Source organism: Hyperolius riggenbachi, chromosome 9 (genome assembly GCF_040937935.1).
Source record: "Hyperolius riggenbachi isolate aHypRig1 chromosome 9, aHypRig1.pri, whole genome shotgun sequence".
Classification (NCBI taxonomy): Eukaryota; Metazoa; Chordata; class Amphibia; order Anura; family Hyperoliidae; genus Hyperolius; species Hyperolius riggenbachi.
In genome coordinates, this window is record NC_090654.1 from 3,504,055 (window position 1) to 3,522,835 (window position 18,781).

Sequence of the window (18,781 nt, forward strand, 5' to 3'; positions counted from 1 at the left end):
GTATAAGAGCCACACCTACACAGTCTATTCTATGGAGCTGCACTCCCCATCAGACAGAAATCTTACCCCCTTCCATGTAGTATGAGAGCCACACCTACACAGTCTATTCTATGGAGCTGCACTCCCCATCAGACAGAAATCTTACCCCCTTCCATGTAGTATGAGAGCCATACCTACACAGTCTATTCTATGGAGCTGCACTCCCCATCAGACAGAAATCTTACCCCCTTCCATGTAGTATAAGAGCCACACCTACACAGTCTATTCTATGGAGCTGCACTCCCCATCAGACAGAAATCTTACCCCCTTCCATGTAGTATGAGAGCCACACCTACACAGTCTATTCTATGGAGCTGCACTCCCCATCAGACAGAAATCTTACCCCCTTCCATGTAGTATGAGAGCCACACCTACACAGTCTATTCTATGGAGCTGCACTCCCCATCAGACAGAAATCTTACCCCCTTCCATGTAGTATGAGAACCACACCTACACAGTCTATTCTATGGAGCTGCACTCCCCATCAGATAGAAATCTTACCCCCTTCCATGTAGTATGAGAGCCACACCTACACAGTCTATTCTATGGAGCTGCACTCCCCATCAGACAGAAATCTTACCCCCTTCCATGTAGTATGAGAGCCACACCTACACAGTCTATTCTATGGAGCTGCACTCCCCATCAGACAGAAATCTTACCCCCTTCCATGTAGTATGAGAGCCATACTCTACACAGTCTATTCTATGGAGCTGCACTCCCCATCAGACAGAAATCTTACCCCCTTCCATGTAGTATGAGAGCCATACTCTACACAGTCTATTCTATGGAGCTGCACTCCCCATCAGACAGAAATCTTACCCCCTTCCATGTAGTATGAGAGCCACACCTACACAGTCTATTCTATGGAGCTGCACTCCCCATCAGACAGAAATCTTACCCCCTTCCATGTAGTATGAGAGCCACACCTACACAGTCTATTCTATGGAGCTGCACTCCCCATCAGACAGAAATCTTACCCCCTTCCATGTAGTATGAGAGCCACACCTACACAGTCTATTCTATGGAGCTGCACTCCCCCATCAGACAGAAATCTTACCCCCTTCCATGTAGTATGAGAGCCACACCTACACAGTCTATTCTATGGAGCTGCACTCCACATCAGACAGAGATCTTACCACCCTCCATGTAGTATGAGAGCCACACCTACACAGTCTATTCTATGGAGCTGCACTCCCCCATCAGACAGAAATCTTACCCCCTTCCATGTAGTATGAGAGCCACACCTACACAGTCTATTCTATGGAGCTGCACTCCCCATCAGACAGAAATCTTACCCCCTTCCATGTAGTATGAGAGCCACACCTACACAGTCTATTCTATGGAGCTGCACTCCCCATCAGATAGAGATCTTACCCCCTTCCTTGTAGTATGAGAGCCACACCTACACAGTCTATTCTATGGAGCTGCACTCCCCCATCAGACAGAAATCTTACCCCCTTCCATGTAGTATGAGAGCCACACCTACACAGTCTATTCTATGGAGCTGCACTCCCCCATCAGACAGAAATCTTACCCCCTTCCATGTAGTATGAGAGCCACACCTACACAGTCTATTCTATGGAGCTGCACTCCCCCATCAGACAGAAATCTTACCACCCTACATGTAGTATGAGAGCCACACCTACACACAGAGCTGGGACAAGGTCCTCCTGCACCCAAGGCTGAGACACCAAAGTGCGCCCCTCCATCCCTGCCACCCCAGCCGTCACACACTGATTGCTATTAGACTAAGAAGTGCCACAGGGCCCACAACCTCCCTAACACCTTAATCTCTAGTTATCTGGCTTGCAGTCACTGCCATGTATCCCTTTTTCTTATTTCTTTCTGCTTCAAACACAATTAGGAATGACAGCTGAATGAATTGTGCGCCCCCTCCTACACTGCGCCCTGAGGCTGGAGCCTCTCCAGCCTATGCCTCGGCCCGGCCCTGCCTACACAGTCTATTCTATGGAGCTGAACTCCCCATCAGACAGAGATCTTACCCCCTTCCATGTAGTATAAGAGCCACACCTACACAGTCTATTCTATGGAGCTGCACTCCCCATCAGACAGAAATCTTACCCCCTTCCATGTAGTATGAGAGCCACACCTACACAGTCTATTCTATGGAGCTGCACTCCCCATCAGACAGAAATCTTACCCCCTTCCATGTAGTATGAGAGCCACACCTACACAGTCTATTCTATGGAGCTGCACTCCCCATCAGACAGAAATCTTACCCCCTTCCATGTAGTATGAGAGCCATACCTACACAGTCTATTCTATGGAGCTGCACTCCCCATCAGACAGAAATCTTACCCCCTTCCATGTAGTATAAGAGCCACACCTACACAGTCTATTCTATGGAGCTGCACTCCCCATCAGACAGAAATCTTACCCCCTTCCATGTAGTATGAGAGCCACACCTACACAGTCTATTCTATGGAGCTGCACTCCCCATCAGACAGAAATCTTACCCCTTCCATGTAGTATGAGAGCCACACCTACACAGTCTATTCTATGGAGCTGCACTCCCCATCAGACAGAGATCTTACCCCCTTCCATGTAGTATGAGAGCCACACCTACACAGTCTATTCTATGGAGCTGCACTCCCCATCAGACAGAGATCTTACCCCCTTCCATGTAGTATGAGAGCCACACCTACACAGTCTATTCTATGGAGCTGCACTCCCCATCAGACAGAAATCTTACCCCCTTCCATGTAGTATGAGAGCCACACCTACACAGTCTATTCTATGGAGCTGCACTCCCCATCAGACAGAAATCTTACCCCCTTCCATGTAGTATGAGAGCCACACCTACACAGTCTATTCTATGGAGCTGCACTCCCCATCAGACAGAAATCTTACCCCCTTCCATGTAGTATGAGAGCCACACCTACACAGTCTATTCTATGGAGCTGCACTCCCCATCAGATAGAAATCTTACCCCCTTCCATGTAGTATGAGAGCCACACCTACACAGTCTATTCTATAGAGCTGCACTCCCCATCAGATAGAAATCTTACCCCCTTCCATGTAGTATGAGAGCCACACCTACACAGTCTATTCTATGGAGCTGAACTCCCCATCAGACAGAAATCTTACCCCCTTCCATGTAGTATGAGAGCCACACCTACACAGTCTATTCTATGGAGCTGAACTCCCCATCAGACAGAAATCTTACCCCCTTCCATGTAGTATGAGAGCCACACCTACACAGTCTATTCTATGGAGCTGCACTCCCCATCAGACAGAAATCTTACCCCCTTCCATGTAGTATGAGAGCCACACCTACACAGTCTATTCTATGGAGCTGAACTCCCCATCAGACAGAAATCTTACCCCCTTCCATGTAGTATGAGAGCCACACCTACACAGTCTATTCTATGGAGCTGCACTCCCCATCAGACAGAAATCTTACCCCCTTCCATGTAGTATGAGAGCCACACCTACACAGTCTATTCTATGGAGCTGAACTCCCCATCAGACAGAGATCTTACCCCCTTCCATGTAGTATGAGAGCCATACCTACACAGTCTATTCTATGGAGCTGAACTCCCCATCAGATAAAATCTTTGCAAGATGCTGCACACAAAGATGCTGCACACATGCAACAGATCAGTATCTGCAAAAGATCTGTTCCTGCAAAATACATTCATAGTCTATATCTGCAGATCTCATACACACCTTGTTTAACGGAGAATCATCTGCAGATCAGATCAACCAGGATGGATCTTTGGATCTGCAGATGATTGTGTGATCTGCAGATGAATGTCCGTCAAACAAGGCGTGTATTATGCTGGGCATACATGGTAGGTTTTCTACCGTGTAATCAAGCCGCTGGATCGATTCCCGCTCCTCCCCGCGAGCACTTTCTTATTTTCCACTCGTTTCTTCTTTTGTCCTGCCCGCCGGTATCGAGCGCAGAATCGATCCGGCGGGGTATTGGGCACGTCGGAAATTATCAATCGAGCCATCAGCGACTCGATTACATGGTAGAAAACATACCGTGTATGCCCAGCATGAGATCTGCAGATAACATAGACTATGAATGCATTTTGCAGAAACTGATTTTTTGCAGGAACAGATCTTTTGCAGATACTGATCTGTTGCATGTGTACAGCATCTTTGTGTGCAGCATCTTGCAAAAAAATGCAAAAAAAATAGCTCAATAGAATAGACTGTGTAGGTATGGCTCTCATACTACATGGAAGGGGGTAACATTGGTCTGTGATCTTTCATTTTCCAAAGACTTTTATCTGATGTGTGTACCCACCTATAGGCTTTCCATTAGAAAATGTATGCGTGCTCAAACACCAAGTTTAACCCTAGCAAGTCTGGCTTTCCAAATCTGGCCTAATTGGCTATTCATGAGGCAATGCTCATGCAAATATGCATTTGCTTTCGCATGCCAAACTATGCAGGGTCAAAAAACCAATACTGCAAAGCGGTCGCCCTGCGGGAATAAGTTCATGCTACATTAGCACTATCCAGGAGCGCCACGGGGAGGATTCCCAATGCCCCCCTTTTTATGCAACCATGGGGACCGCAGGGTCCCAGGCTCTCTCACTGCCTAGGAACCACAGCGGCACCCCGGAGGGGGAGGCTGGGTGGCGCAGCCGCCCCCCCCAAGTGTGGCCAGCGCCAGGGAGAGCCGTCCGCACCCACCTCCCAATATTAAAAACAGGCACTTACCCTAACATCCATTGCGTTCTGCTACATGCGCATTAATTTTCTCATGGAAAGCATTTTTTGCAGTTTGTATCCTTTGGAGGCAGGTGGTCGATGGCTTGCTCCGGCGGTGTGAGCCCTGGAGTGAGTTGTCTGTGCTTGTCCTCCCCCCCCCCCCCCCCCCCCCGGAGTGTTGTAAGTGAGCCAGCCCCGAGCTCTAAAGCTCAGGGTGACCTATGCTTCACTCCTTTCTCATGTGGTGCCCCCAAGTTAATGCGCATGTAGCAGAACGCAATGGACGTTACGGTAAGTGCCTGTTTCTAATATTGGGAGGTGGGTGCAGACGGCTCTCCCGGCGCTGGCCACGCTTGGGGGGGGGGTGGCTGCACCACCTAGCTTCCCCCCCGGGGTGCCGCTGTGGTTCCCAGACAGTGAGAGCCTGGGACCCGCGGTCCCCCCGGTTGTATAAAAAGGGGCCATTGGGAATCCTCCCTGTGGTGCTCCTGGATAGTGCTAATGTAGCATGTAGCAGTTTCGCATCGAAAATCCCATTTTCATTTTTGGCAAATTTTCACGAAAATCTTCAGAAATATTTGCGTTTTCGACCAACATTGAAAATTCATTGTATGCGGATGCTTATGCCCTTATGCGGAAAAATGTCCACAATAATCCGCATGGAAATTCAGTCTATGCGGACGTTTATACGGAAAAATGTCCACAATAATGCGCAAGAAACTTCTCTGAATGCGGACGCTAATGCCCTCATGCGGAAAATGTCAGCAATAATACGCAAGTAACGTGAAAATGACTGGCATTAGGCGAAAATTAACGCGAAAAAATTAGATGGAAAATTTGGCAAAAAATTGTCGAAACAAATTTTTGCATTTTCGCTCATCACTGGCATGTAGCAGGGCGACCGCTTTGCGGTATTGGTTTTTTGACCCTGCATAGTTTGGCACGCAAAAGCAAATTTGCATGAGCATTGCCTCATGAATAGCCAATTAAGCCAGATTTGCAAAGCCAGACTTGCTAGGGTAGGCCTCTTTTCCATGGACAGTCGATAGGCAGTAAAATGCCTCTCAAACTCTTACAACTGCTCACTACTGCCCGGTAACAGCTTGCTGCTGCCCGGTAACTGCTTGCTGCTGCCCGGTAACTGCTTGCTGCTGCCCGGTAACTGCTTGCTGCTGCCCGGTAACAGCTTGCTGCTGCCCGGTAACTGCTTGCTGCTGCCCGGTAACAGCTTGCTGCTGCCCGGTAACAGCTTACTGCTGCCTGCTGGTAACAGCTTGCTGCTGCCCGGTAACAGCTTGCTGCTGCCCGGTAACTGCTTGCTGCTGCCCGGTAACTGCTTGCTGCTGCCCGGTAACTGCTTGCTGCTGCCCGGTAACTGCTTGCTGCTGCCCGGTAACTGCTTGCTGCTGCCTGGTAACTGCTTGCTGAGCACACAGCTCAACAGTCCGTGGAAAAGAGGCCTTAAACTTGGTGTTTGAGCACGCATAAATTTTCTCATGCAAAGTACTTCTTCTTCTTGCTCGAAGGTTGAGGCACTTATGCTACGTACACACATGCGACAACGATCGTTCGTTAAGAACGACGAACGAACTTTTAATTGATGAAAGAACGACCTAAGTAAAGGTAGTTTTAAAATGTGTGTAACGATCTGATCGTTAGAACGAACGTTACATCACAGAAAGCAACTATTGCGCCTGCGCATAAAAATGAGAAGTTCCATGGAGAAATAGTGAAATGCGCATGTCAAGCCTAGTACGAACGATCGTTTCCAACGATGTACTACTTTTGCAAACGATCGTCGTTGGTTTAAATCCGCCGAGACAGAACTTTCTTTTGTAGCGATTTGGCTCGTTCGTCGTTTGCCTTAATAGTCGGTGGTTCGTTTTTTGTAACGATCGTCGTTGGTAAAGATCGGGGAACGATCGTTACAAACGACTATAGTCGCATGTGTGTACGCACCTTTAGTCTATTATATACAGTGGAGGAAATAATTATTTGACCCCTCACTGATTTTGTAAGTTTGTCCAATGACAAAGAAATGAAAAGTCTCAGAACAGTATCATTTCAATGGTAGGTTTATTTTAACAGTGGCAGATAGCACATCAAAAGGAAAATCGAAAAAATAACCTTAAATAAAAGATAGCAACTGATTTGCATTTCATTGAGTGAAATAAGTTTTTGAACCCCTACCAACCATTAATAGTTCTGGCTCCCACAGAGTGGTTAGACACTTCTACTCAATTAGTCACCCTCATTAAGGACACCTGTCTTAACTAGTCACCTGTATAAAAGACACCTTTCCACAGAATCAATCAATCGAGCAGACTCCAAACTCTCCAACATGGGAAAGACCAAAGAGCTGTCCAAGGATGTCAGAGACAAAATTGTAGACCTGCACAAGGCTGGAATGGGCTACAAAACCATTAGCAAGAAGCTGGGAGAGAAGGTGACAACTGTTGGTGCGATTGTTCGAAAATGGAAGGAGCACAAAATGACCATCAATCGACCTCACTCTGGGGCTCCACGCAAGATCTCACCTCGTGGGGTGTCAATGGTTCTGAGAAAGGTGAAAAAGCATCCTAGAACTACACGGGAGGAGTTAGTGAATGACCTCAAATTAGCAGGGACCACAGTCACCAAGAAAACCATTGGAAACACATTACACCGCAATGGATTAAAATCCTGCAGGGCTCGCAAGGTCCCCCTGCTCAAGAAGGCACATGTGCAGGCCCGTCTGAAGTTTGCCAATGAACACCTGAATGATTCTGTGAGTGACTGGGAGAAGGTGCTGTGGTCTGATGAGACCAAAATAGAGCTCTTTGGCATTAACTCAACTCGCTGTGTTTGGAGGAAGAAAAATGCTGCCTATGACCCCCAAAACACCGTCTCCACCGTCAAGCATGGGGGTGGAAACATTTTGCTTTGGGGGTGTTTTTCTGCTAAGGGCACAGGACAACTTAATCGCATTAACGGGAAAATGGACGGAGCCATGTATCGTGAAATCCTGAACGACAACCTCCTTCCCTCTGCCAGGAAACTGAAAATGGGTCGTGGATGGGTGTTCCAGCACGACAATGACCCAAAACATACAGCAAAGGCAACAAAGGAGTGGCTCAAGAAGAAGCACATTAAGGTCATGGAGTGGCCTAGTCAGTCTCCGGACCTTAATCCAATAGAAAACCTATGGAGGGAGCTCAAGCTCAGAGTTGCACAGAGACAGCCTCGAAACCTTAGGGATTTAGAGATGATCTGCAAAGAGGAGTGGACCAACATTCCTCCTAAAATGTGTGCAAACTTGGTCATCAATTACAAGAAACGTTTGACCTCTGTGCTTGCAAACAAGGGTTTTTTCACTAAGTATTAAGTCTTTTATTGTTAGAGGGTTCAAAAACTTATTTCACTCAATGAAATGCAAATCAGTTGCTATCTTTTATTTAAGGTTATTTTTTCGATTTTCCTGTTGATGTGCTATCTGCCACTGTTAAAATAAACCTACCATTGAAATGATACTGTTCTGAGACTTTTCATTTCTTTGTCATTGGACAAACTTACAAAATCAGTGAGGGGTCAAATAATTATTTCCTCCACTGTATATATATAGATACACCATTCTCCAGCCTTTGCTACGTCCGGATATGACCCAGGTGTCACAGGAGCCCTAGTGGCTGACCGCACTTAGCCTTCTAAACGGTGCCAGCGCACAGATCGTGCGAACTCTGGTCGCAGTCAATGCGCAGGAACCGTTAAGAATTAGCCGCAGACAACCCAGAAGGGAGCCTGTGAGACACGGGTAATTACAACGTACACACGATTCCACGGTATCTGCCACCACCACTGGTATGGGCCAGTGGACCCGATTTACTGACTGACTAGTCCTGCGAATAAAACGGTTAAACACACGGTATTCTGTCTAGCCAACAACAAACAAACAGTAGCGTATCTTCAGAGACCCGGGATCAGTTCTGGGTGTGCTGATAAGCAGGGTAGCGGAACAGTGAATGACTTGGAGGAAGTCTTTTATTCACAGCAATATAAATAATTAATATATACAGACAATTATTAAAATCACAATTATTAAGACAGTAATAGCCAGTATGAAATAAAAAGGGATAAAATACTTATGGTTTGTGGAAATATGTCCTTTTGTGGGAAAATCAGAAAGTTCAAGCAAAACGGTTTCAAGTTCTTAAAGCTCTTGGTTTCAATCAAAGTTCAGCAGAATTCTTTGTTCCAGGTTACAGAAGATGCCAATCAAGATGGCCACTAGCACATGTGTCCTTTGTTTCAGATGGGTCAGCAAAATGGCCACCAGCCCTATGTCCTCTGGCTGGCAGCAGGATGTTCTCATATGGATGGAATGGGAGGACTCGTTGCCCGCCTGCTGGCCAGGTGCTTTTGATGAAGCTGGTTTGGGGGTGTGGCAATGCCGGCCCCTCTGAGTCACCAACCAATGCCAGTCCATTCCCTCTGAGAGATTTTAGGGCTAAACTTATGAAATGCTGTAACTCCTGAACCATACACGTTATATTTAGGGGGGTAACAGCTTCATACTTGGTGGAAAATACAGATTAATATGATATCCGACATGGCTAGTGCAGCAGATCAGGGTCCTGGGTAGATTCATACCTGGGTTGTAGGGGCCCCGGGCCCCTCTCGACTGGTATCAAGAGATCCAGCATGACCCTACGGATCCAATGATACCGCTCTCATAACCACCCTATTTATTGTATTCTGTAAATGGGCAAAAGATTATATAGTACATTCATTTCTTCCTGCTAAGGCTGGAGCCAGGCTGACTGGTTCCGCTAAGTCTGCCCCCTGCTGTGATTAGCTTCCTTAGCTCTGAAAAGACTCCTGGTTTGTTACTTAACATCTGAGTGTTACCCCTCTGGCTTCATTAGCAAGTCACAGGGCACAGGCTTCATGAAAAGAACTCTGCTAACTTAGGGCCTGTTCAGACTATCTGCATATGAAGAATGCGTTTAAAATCAAAGAAACGCAAGTTCTAATGCGTATTCTAATGCGTATTCTATTGCGTTTTGCACACACAAGTGACCCAGGGGAAAAAAAAGAATTATGGGAACCGCAGAGGGAAACGGACGCTAAAAACGCAATAGTACGCGTTTTTGATACGCGTCCATAGACTTTCATTGCGTCCGTTTCTATGCGTGACGCACAGAACTGCGTGCAGCAATGCGGATGAGAAACGTATGCGTCTCATACGCATACATGTGAACTAGCCCATTCAAAAGCATTAGGAGCCGTTTCTATGCGTTTTTGGTACCCAGACACGTTCCCTGAAAACGTCTAGGAACGCACATAGTCTGAACAGGCCCTAACTCTCCTGAAGACAGCAGAGACCCCCCAGGCTGGACTGCCTGGTGTCCACAGACATGAGATTCTGATTTGGCAGCGCAACGACAATCGAGGCAGGAAATCGATTGCGGCTGCGTTTTCTGCGCACTGACGGCTCGTCCGTCACACCTCCCCTTTCTGATGCTGTGTAGGGGGTTGTCACCAAGACATCCTCCGTAGCAGCCATTGGCGCTGTTGGGTCTAGTTCCCCCTGACACCGGGACAGCCCATCAGCGTGTTGGTGTCGGCTGCCGGGACGGCGGGGAAACCCATTGGGCGCCTGCGGCTCGGTTCACCTGGACAGGTCGCTGTCCGCTACCCTCAGGTTCGACCCGACATGGACCGTTCTGGACAGGGCGTTTGCGCCACTGCGGTCGGATGTGATGTCTGCCGGGACTGCTGACAACGGGCAGTGGTTAGGGTAGGTCAGCAGCCAGCCCACGCAGGGGTTCCCTGCTAAGTGGCTGTGGACCTAAGGGAACCCCGCGGGAATCCCTGGACCTTCCTGGCTCCTGACAGACGGCACATGCTTTGCAGTGGTTTGCTACATCCCTGTTCATCCTGGGCCAATAAAACTGCCTCCGAATACATGCAAGTGTCTTGCGGACACCAGAGTGTCCTGTCAGGGAATTATCATGTGCGGATTTCAGCACATGTCCCCTGAACGCACTCGGGACCACAAGCCATTTGGTATTCGCGTGGGATCTACCTGTAGGGGGCTGTACAGACTCGCTGTACAGTCTCCCACCTTCCCAGTACACCTTGAAAGCGGCCCCGTCTGCGAGGGGCTCAGCGGCTTGCTGCCTGAGGGCCTTCAGGCTTGGGTCACTTTGTAGTGCGGCTGAGAATACGGCGCGGTCAGTTTCAGCCAACTGGCTCATGTCACACGAGGCCAGCGGCTGAAAGGTCTCATCCCTGCGGTCAGAGGAGGGGGAGGAGGCCGGAACCCCCTCCACCTGTTCTGAGCTCGGGTTCTGAGCAGTGCAGCTGCGCAGTACTGCTAGCACAGGTACACTGTCAGAATAGCACAGACGGACATTACTCAAATCATAGTTGCATGCAGTAATGACATTGACAGGTATAGACATTTTTTCATTACAGACAGGTTGTACAGTAAACTCAGGTACAGTTACAGCATCATCACAACAGACAGTCTGTACATCAAACTCAGGTGCCTTTGAAGCAGGCACTATTGAACCGGGTACCCTTGAACTGGGCACATTCAACCCGCCTCCCCCTGGTGCTCCCCCAAGTGTATAAAGTACCTGGTGGTGGGCGGAGAGTCCGTCTCCTTCCGTGAGCGACAAGGCGGTCGTGGCAGGTTCATAGTAGGACACAAGCTTGCCCAAATCAGTCCCCAGCATCACAGGGACTGGGAGATCCTTCATAACCCCAACAACCCTTTCGTGGATCCCTAATCCCCAATCCAGCTTCACTGTCGCGTGGGCTATGTGAAAAAGGGTGCCCTCTACTCCAGTAAGGGCAAGGGATCGGCTGGAGCTGATGCTCTCCTTTGGCACAAGGTGTGAGTGGACTAACGTGATGTCAGCTCCGGTGTCTCGGAATCCGGTGACAACTTTGCCGTTCACTTTAACAAGTTGCTGCTGGTCGGTTCGGTCGCGGATTTCCTTTCCGTGGGCAAACAGGACAAAATCTGATGATCCAGGCTGTGGTTCGCTGGCGGGTTGCCTCTGCTGTGGGTGAGGTGCAGGTGCTGCAGATGATCCAGGTGCTGGTGGTGTCTGTCTCCGCTCCGGACAGTCGAATTTCATGTGTCCGGGCTGGCGGCAGTAGTGACAGGTGACCTCTCCAGGCGCTGCAGGCCTGGGTGCAGCAGCTGCGCTGGGTGGCCTCTGTGGCGGACGGCTCACAGGGGCAGGAGAGTCTGCCAGAGTATTGGGCTGACCTCCTCTCCAGCTGGATGGGACAGTTCTGCGGGTATCAGACCCCCGGGTAGTGGTAAAGGTCTCAGCGAGGTCTGCAGCGACAGTGGCTGAAGCCGGCCTGCGTTCTAACACAAACTGGCGTACATCAGCAGGGCAAATGTTCAGAAATTGTTCGAGGACTATCAAGTCCTCCAGGACGCCATAAGACCCTTTGGTGAGGCCTAGAGTCCACTGGCGGAGTGTGGTGAGCAAGCTGCTGACCACATCTCGGTACGAATCAGAAGACTTTTTCTGCCAGGCCCTGAACTTTTTCCGATAGGCTTCTGGCGTCAGCTGGTACTTAGTAATGATAGCGTCTTTTATAGCAGCATAATCATTATCCTTCTCCGCAGGCAATTCTGCGAAGGCATCAAGCGCTTTGTAGCGCAGCAAAGGTGTCAGATGTCTGGCCCACTGGTCTTGGGACAGACGATACTGACGGCATGCTTTTTCAAAAGACCGCAAGAACAAGTCAATGTCTGTGTCTTTTTCAATATTAGCAAATTTAAATTTTGCACTTACGGGTGCTGCAGCTCCTTCAGCAGGGAGGCTGGGCGGCGAACTCCGGCTGGCCTGTTGCACTTTTTGCCATGCTGTCGTTGGAGCTCCCGCTCTGTAGCAGCCGCTCGCCGCTCCCGTTCCTCTCGTGCTTCTGCAGCCATGCGTTCTGCAGATTGGCGCTCCTCACGCATGTACTGCAGGTACTTTTCCAGGTCAGTCTCCATCAGCTTTTGTAATGCCTGCTGCATTACCGGGTCAGCACAAACGGACAGTCCAGTACTGGCCGGTTCCAGGCGAGCACTTCCAGAAACTCTGGGATTGGGGTCCATACTGACTGTCTCTGGCGTAACTGTTGCAACAGGGCCCGCAGGATGCTCAACCTCTGTACGCCTAGGATCTTCAGCCTCTGGTTCCCCTTGCCCTGAGTCAGATGGGTCAGCGTCTACCTCAGCAGACACATCCAGCTCCTGCAGTTGCTGGGTATCCCATTGAAACAATTCCGCTACCAGGTCCCCTTGTTTCTTGCGGCCGACATCAATGCCTCTCTCTTGGCAAAGATTTTGCAGGTCCGCCAGGCACATTTTCTTGTAGTTCCCGGACATTTCCACGCCAAATAAAATAAAACTTTTGGGGAGGGGTACTGGCTACACAGTCTCTCTGTATATATAAAAAATATATTGCCTTCCAGCTACACCAACGAATTAGTTCATTTCTTGATAGCGCTAGCGCTATCTTAGATACTTTCAGCACAACACAGGTCCCAACCGCTGCCTAACACTGTCACAGGAGCCCTAGTGGCTGACCGCACTTAGCCTTCTAAACGGTGCCAGCGCACAGATCGTGCGAACTCTGGTCGCTTTCAATGCGCAGGAACCGTTAAGAATTAGCCGCAGACAACCCAGAAGGGAGCCTGTGAGACACGGGTAATTACAACGTACACACGATTCCACGGTATCTGCCACCACCACTGGTATGGGCCAGTGGACCCGATTTACTGACTGACTAGTCCTGCGAATAAAATGGTTAAACACACGGTATTCTGTCTAGCCAACAACAAACAAACAGTAGCGTATCTTCAGAGACCCGGGATCAGTTCTGGGTGTGCTGATAAGCAGGGTAGCGGACAGTGAATGACTTGGAGAAAGTCGTTTATTCACGCAATATAAATAATTAATATATACAGACAATTATTAAAATCACAATTATTAAGACAGTAATAGCCAGTATGAAATAAAAAGGGATAAAATACTTATGGTTTGTGGAAATATGTCCTTTTGTGGGAAAATCAGAAAGTTCAAGCAAAACGGTTTCAAGTTCTTAAAGCTCTTGGTTTCAATCAAAGTTCAGCAGAATTCTTTGTTCCAGGTTACAGAAGATGCCAATCAAGATGGCCACTAGCACATGTGTCCTTTGTTTCAGATGGGTCAGCAAAATGGCCACCAGCCCTATGTCCTCTGGCTGGCAGCAGGATGTTCTCATATGGATGGAATGGGAGGACTCGTTGCCCGCCTGCTGGCCAGGTGCTTTTGATGAAGCTGGTTTGGGGGTGTGGCAATGCCGGCCCCTCTGAGTCACCAACCAATGCCAGTCCATTCCCTCTGAGAGATTTTAGGGCTAAACTTATGAATTGCTGTAACTCCTGAACCATACACGTTATATTTAGGGGGGTAACAGCTTCATACTTGGTGGAAAATACAGATTAATATGATATCCGACATGGCTAGTGCAGCAGATCAGGGTCCTGGGTAGATTCATACCTGGGTTGTAGGGGCCCCGGGCCCCTCTCGACTGGTATCAAGAGATCCAGCATGACCCTACGGATCCAATGATACCGCTCTCATAACCACCCTATTTATTGTATTCTGTAAATGGGCAAAAGATTATATAGTACATTCATTTCTTCCTGCTAAGGCTGGAGCCAGGCTGACTGGTTCCGCTAAGTCTGCCCCCTGCTGTGATTAGCTTCCTTGGCTCTGAAAAGACTCCTGGTTTGTTAATTAACATCTGAGTGTTACCCCTCTGGCTTCATTAGCAAGTCACAGGGCACAGGCTTCATGAAAAGAACTCTGCTAACTAACTCTCCTGAAGACAGCAGAGACCCCCCAGGCTGGACTGCCTGGTGTCCACAGACATGAGATTCTGATTTGGCAGCGCAACGACAATCGAGGCAGGAAATCGATTGCGGCTGCGTTTTCTGCGCACTGACGGCTTGTCCGTCACACCAGGCCATGGCTGCAGTGATCACCACATCATAGCAGGAGGTACTGCTGTGTGGTCAGTTATGTTAGATATATGAGAGAGAGAACCGAGAGCCCAATATGGTGTAGTAAATCAAGGCAAATGGTATAATGAAGAGTAATGTATATACTCACAAACCAGGGTTACATCCAGGCAACCACTGTATAGGCAGGTGAGGAGATTGGCCTGTCCTCACTCAGGATTAAGAAGTTGCTCTCTGTAGACGTGAAGAAGAAAAAGGGGTATCCCCCTCCACCAAGGGTGGATATATAATATAATATAGGACAGAACAGAGGCGCCAAAAGTATAAAAACAGTATTTCAAATATTAAAAATTGCTTAGGAGGCAGTGGTGGACTTACCTCCCTCAAGCAGACACAGGAAGCTGTGTGTTTTCAGCAAAAAAATAAATGTATTGGTACACTCCAGGGTATTGCTTACAACGCGTTTCGCAGGTCTATACCCGCTTCATCAGGCAGTAGAGGTAGGAGCACACTGATAGGGATAAAAGGCACGTATTTGGTATGTGATTTAGACAAAAACATAATAAACATGTAATCAAATTATTTGTTTAGATATATGTCTTTTTTGGGGGGAAGTACCTGTTTGGGAAAGGGGTGGGGAAGCTGTTGAGTGGAATAGGATTTGTTTAGCATAGGAAAATTATATATGAAAAGATAAATAAAATGTAATAATGCTATATGTGTGACATATATTGTGGACCTCTGTAGGGAGATGGGAGGGGCTTTAGGATGGAGGTGGAGTGAAGAGGTTGCTGTGGGTTAAGGGTATAAATATAGGGAGGTTATGTGTAATGGATAACACGGTGCTAAGGGGGAGGGGGGGTTCATAGAGAATAGTGGTGAAGGAATAATGTACACTTGAGAATAGTTTAGGTGGGTATGGGCATTATAAATGTATACATAACAGAGTGGACAATGGTTTAGTGGGTATGGAGGTACTTATCCGTTAGCCGGGCGCATCCGGCAGGTGGCGCTAATTACTATTCCCCCTCCAGGCCGACATGGATAGTAGGGAAAGATGTAACTCTGGTGGCGTTTTGTCGCCACCTAGAGGATGCGCCCGGCTAACGGATAAGTACCGGTATGGATATTATAAAGGGATAGAGGGATAGATTACAAGGCAGGAGAAAAGCAATGAAAGAGAGAGCGTAAGCCGCGCCCACTCCCTGGTCCTCCGCAGTCCTGATGGGTGTTACGCTGAGACTTGTAGTGCTGATGGGCATGTTTCGGTGGCTTCTGCTTCCGATGAGGTCGGTTTCGGATGGACTGACTCTGGAATTGGGCCTTGTCGGGCTGTCCCGACCTTCATGAGTCTTCAGTTAGAGTTTTGTGATGATACCAGTTTTGAGGGATGTCTGGAATCCATCCCTAGAGGGGGGGGGTACTGTGATGATCCGCTCAGCTGGCTGCACAGGCAGACAGCTGTTTGTCCATTCCTCTAGTCTGTGGGCTGCAGGTCTCTGGAACAGAGACCTGTCTTTCCATTGCAAGTTTCTGGTCTGTTCTCTTGCTGGGGAATTTGCATACATTCGTTATGCAAATCCCCTACCTGCCTTCTTTGATGACTGGCACTATAAGAGCTTTATGTTTCCCAGAAGGCTTTGCTGGTCATTTCCCTTCCATGCTCAGTTCCTGATGGACACTGCTGGAGTGTCAGCCATTGCTATCTAGTATAGTTAATTCCTGGGGGTTGCTTTAGGCTCCCCTTCTAGCCCAGTCAGGTTGTATTATCTGTATTGCCTGTTCTGTTTTGTCTTGCCTGTTTGCCATTGTCCAGTCCCTATGGTGGTCGACAGGAAATGGTTCTGATCTCTGTTCTTGGGGTATAGCTGGTGCAGCGGTTGCTACCAGCTATCTCTTCTGTTCTGTCTCCTGGGATCGCGCTAGCTACTTTTCGCTAGCGCTGGGGATCCTTCTGTTCTGTCTCCTGGGATCGCGCTAGCTACTTTTCGCTAGCGCTGGGGATCCTTCTGTTCTGCTACTCTGTACCTGGATCGCGCTAGCCACTTTCACTAGTGCTGTGGATCCTATCTCTCGCTTGTCCCTGTTTTCGTGTGTCTGTCTTGTCTGCTACGCTTGCTGGAGGCTCGGTGAGGTAATCGTTAAGCAAGCGCTCGCGTCCTCTGTTTCATGTTTGTCTGTTAATGGTTAGTTAGGCGTGCTTGTCTCTATTGTGCTTAACACGTGGAGACCGCGCATAACCGCGTGCACTGTTGCGAATGAGTGCGGTGTTCACGGTTAGCTAGCGTTTGTTATTTTCCGTATCTCCTCATTGTATTATTTGCTGTGCCTTTGCTAACCTCGTATTCTATTCTGATCTGCCTTGTGTCACGTCTGGCGATCGCACCTCTCGCGATCGCGTTCCTATTTCGTATCTGCTGTTGTGTGTGTGCGGTCGCGGGGTGGCGACTGGATTGGCGCACACACATACAACCTGTCCCTTTGCTCAATCTAATTCGCAATCGTCTCTCTTGCAATTGCGTTCTGCGCTTCGTACAATTCCTGTCTGGCACTTGTGGAGGTACAGAGGATTGGTTCCTCTGCACTCCCCAGCGCCATCTGCCGACAGGAATTTCCCTCTACAGGTGCGTAGCACCTTTTGCTGGGTGCCTGCAAATATACGCTTGTGGAGGATTTCCGCCGTGTCAGCGCACGCGTTGTGCGCTGATCACGGAGAAAGTTCCACAATCGTTACAGAATGACCAGCCGAACCCAAAACCCCAGTGTAGACGGAATTTCCGATTTGTACGATTTTGTCGAATATGGCTCTTGTACCTTTAAGAGATTTAAAAAACTTGAACCTGAATCAGCAGACGAATTTTTGTCTGAGTGTACGAAACTGTTAGCGAACCCTGAATTCCAATGCACCCCAGTGTCTACCTGGGCCCCCCAAATGGTCTACATTCTGTTGGGGGGCGAAATGTCAATGTGGGGTTATGATGTGTTAGATCATACCACCCTGAGTCAAAGACCCCTGGAATTCTTGGCCTTTTTAATTCACAATTGGCTGAGATTACCTCAATTACCATACCCCCTTAATGAGTTGTTGTCAGCAGCTCAATCAGCTGCTCCATCTACTCTTTCATCCATAAAGCAGCCATCCAAAGCCTCTAAGGGCCCTTTTCCACCAGCGCGTTTGCGCTGGCTGAATCGCAAAAACGCAAACCGCTAGCGATTTTACAATCGCTACGGTTTGCTTTTTAACATAGGAATCGCGGTAGGTCATTTCCACTACCGCGATTCGTTTTTGTCAGGAACGCGAACGCGCGGCGGAGCGATATTCGCCGCGATTTTGCTATGCAGTGCATAGCATAGCAAAATCGCGGCGGCGAACGTCGGGGAATCGCCGGTAATTGCGATTCAGCAATCGCTAGCGTTCAGCGTGAACGCTAGCGATTGCTAGTGGAAAAGGGCCCTAAGGGAGCGTTTACACTGCACGCGTTTCCAGCCGCGTTTTGGAAACGCGTGCAGGTGGCCGATACACACATAGAGTGCATAGAGTGCAATGTCTGATGTTCACACTGCATGCGTTCCGGACCTGTGCGGTCCGGGAACGCATGCTGCACGCAGATTTTGACAAAACGCGTGGCTGTCCCATTCACTTTTCAGTGATGGGATCAGCCACGCAACGCACACAAACGCGGATGGCCATGCGTTCGTACGCGTTGCGGTCCGCACGCGTTCCGCACGCATGGCCATCCGCATTTGTGATCTGAACGGGCCCTAAGTCTAAACGTAAAAGATCTAGGAAGGCTTCCCAGCGGAAAGATCCGTTGCCCATGGCAACCACAGATAGAGAGGTTATTTCTGTCAAGTCTGAAATGGGCAAAACCATGCAGTATGATAATGATGTTTATAATGCATCTGCTGATCAGTTTCCAGGTTTTTTGCCCCAATCCAAAGCTTATGTGGATCCTGCTATAGGTAGGATCGCACACTACATTAAAGCAGTTAAAAAATCTGTTCTTGTTCCTGAACTCCACCCCTATGGAGATTATCTGGATGCTGGCCT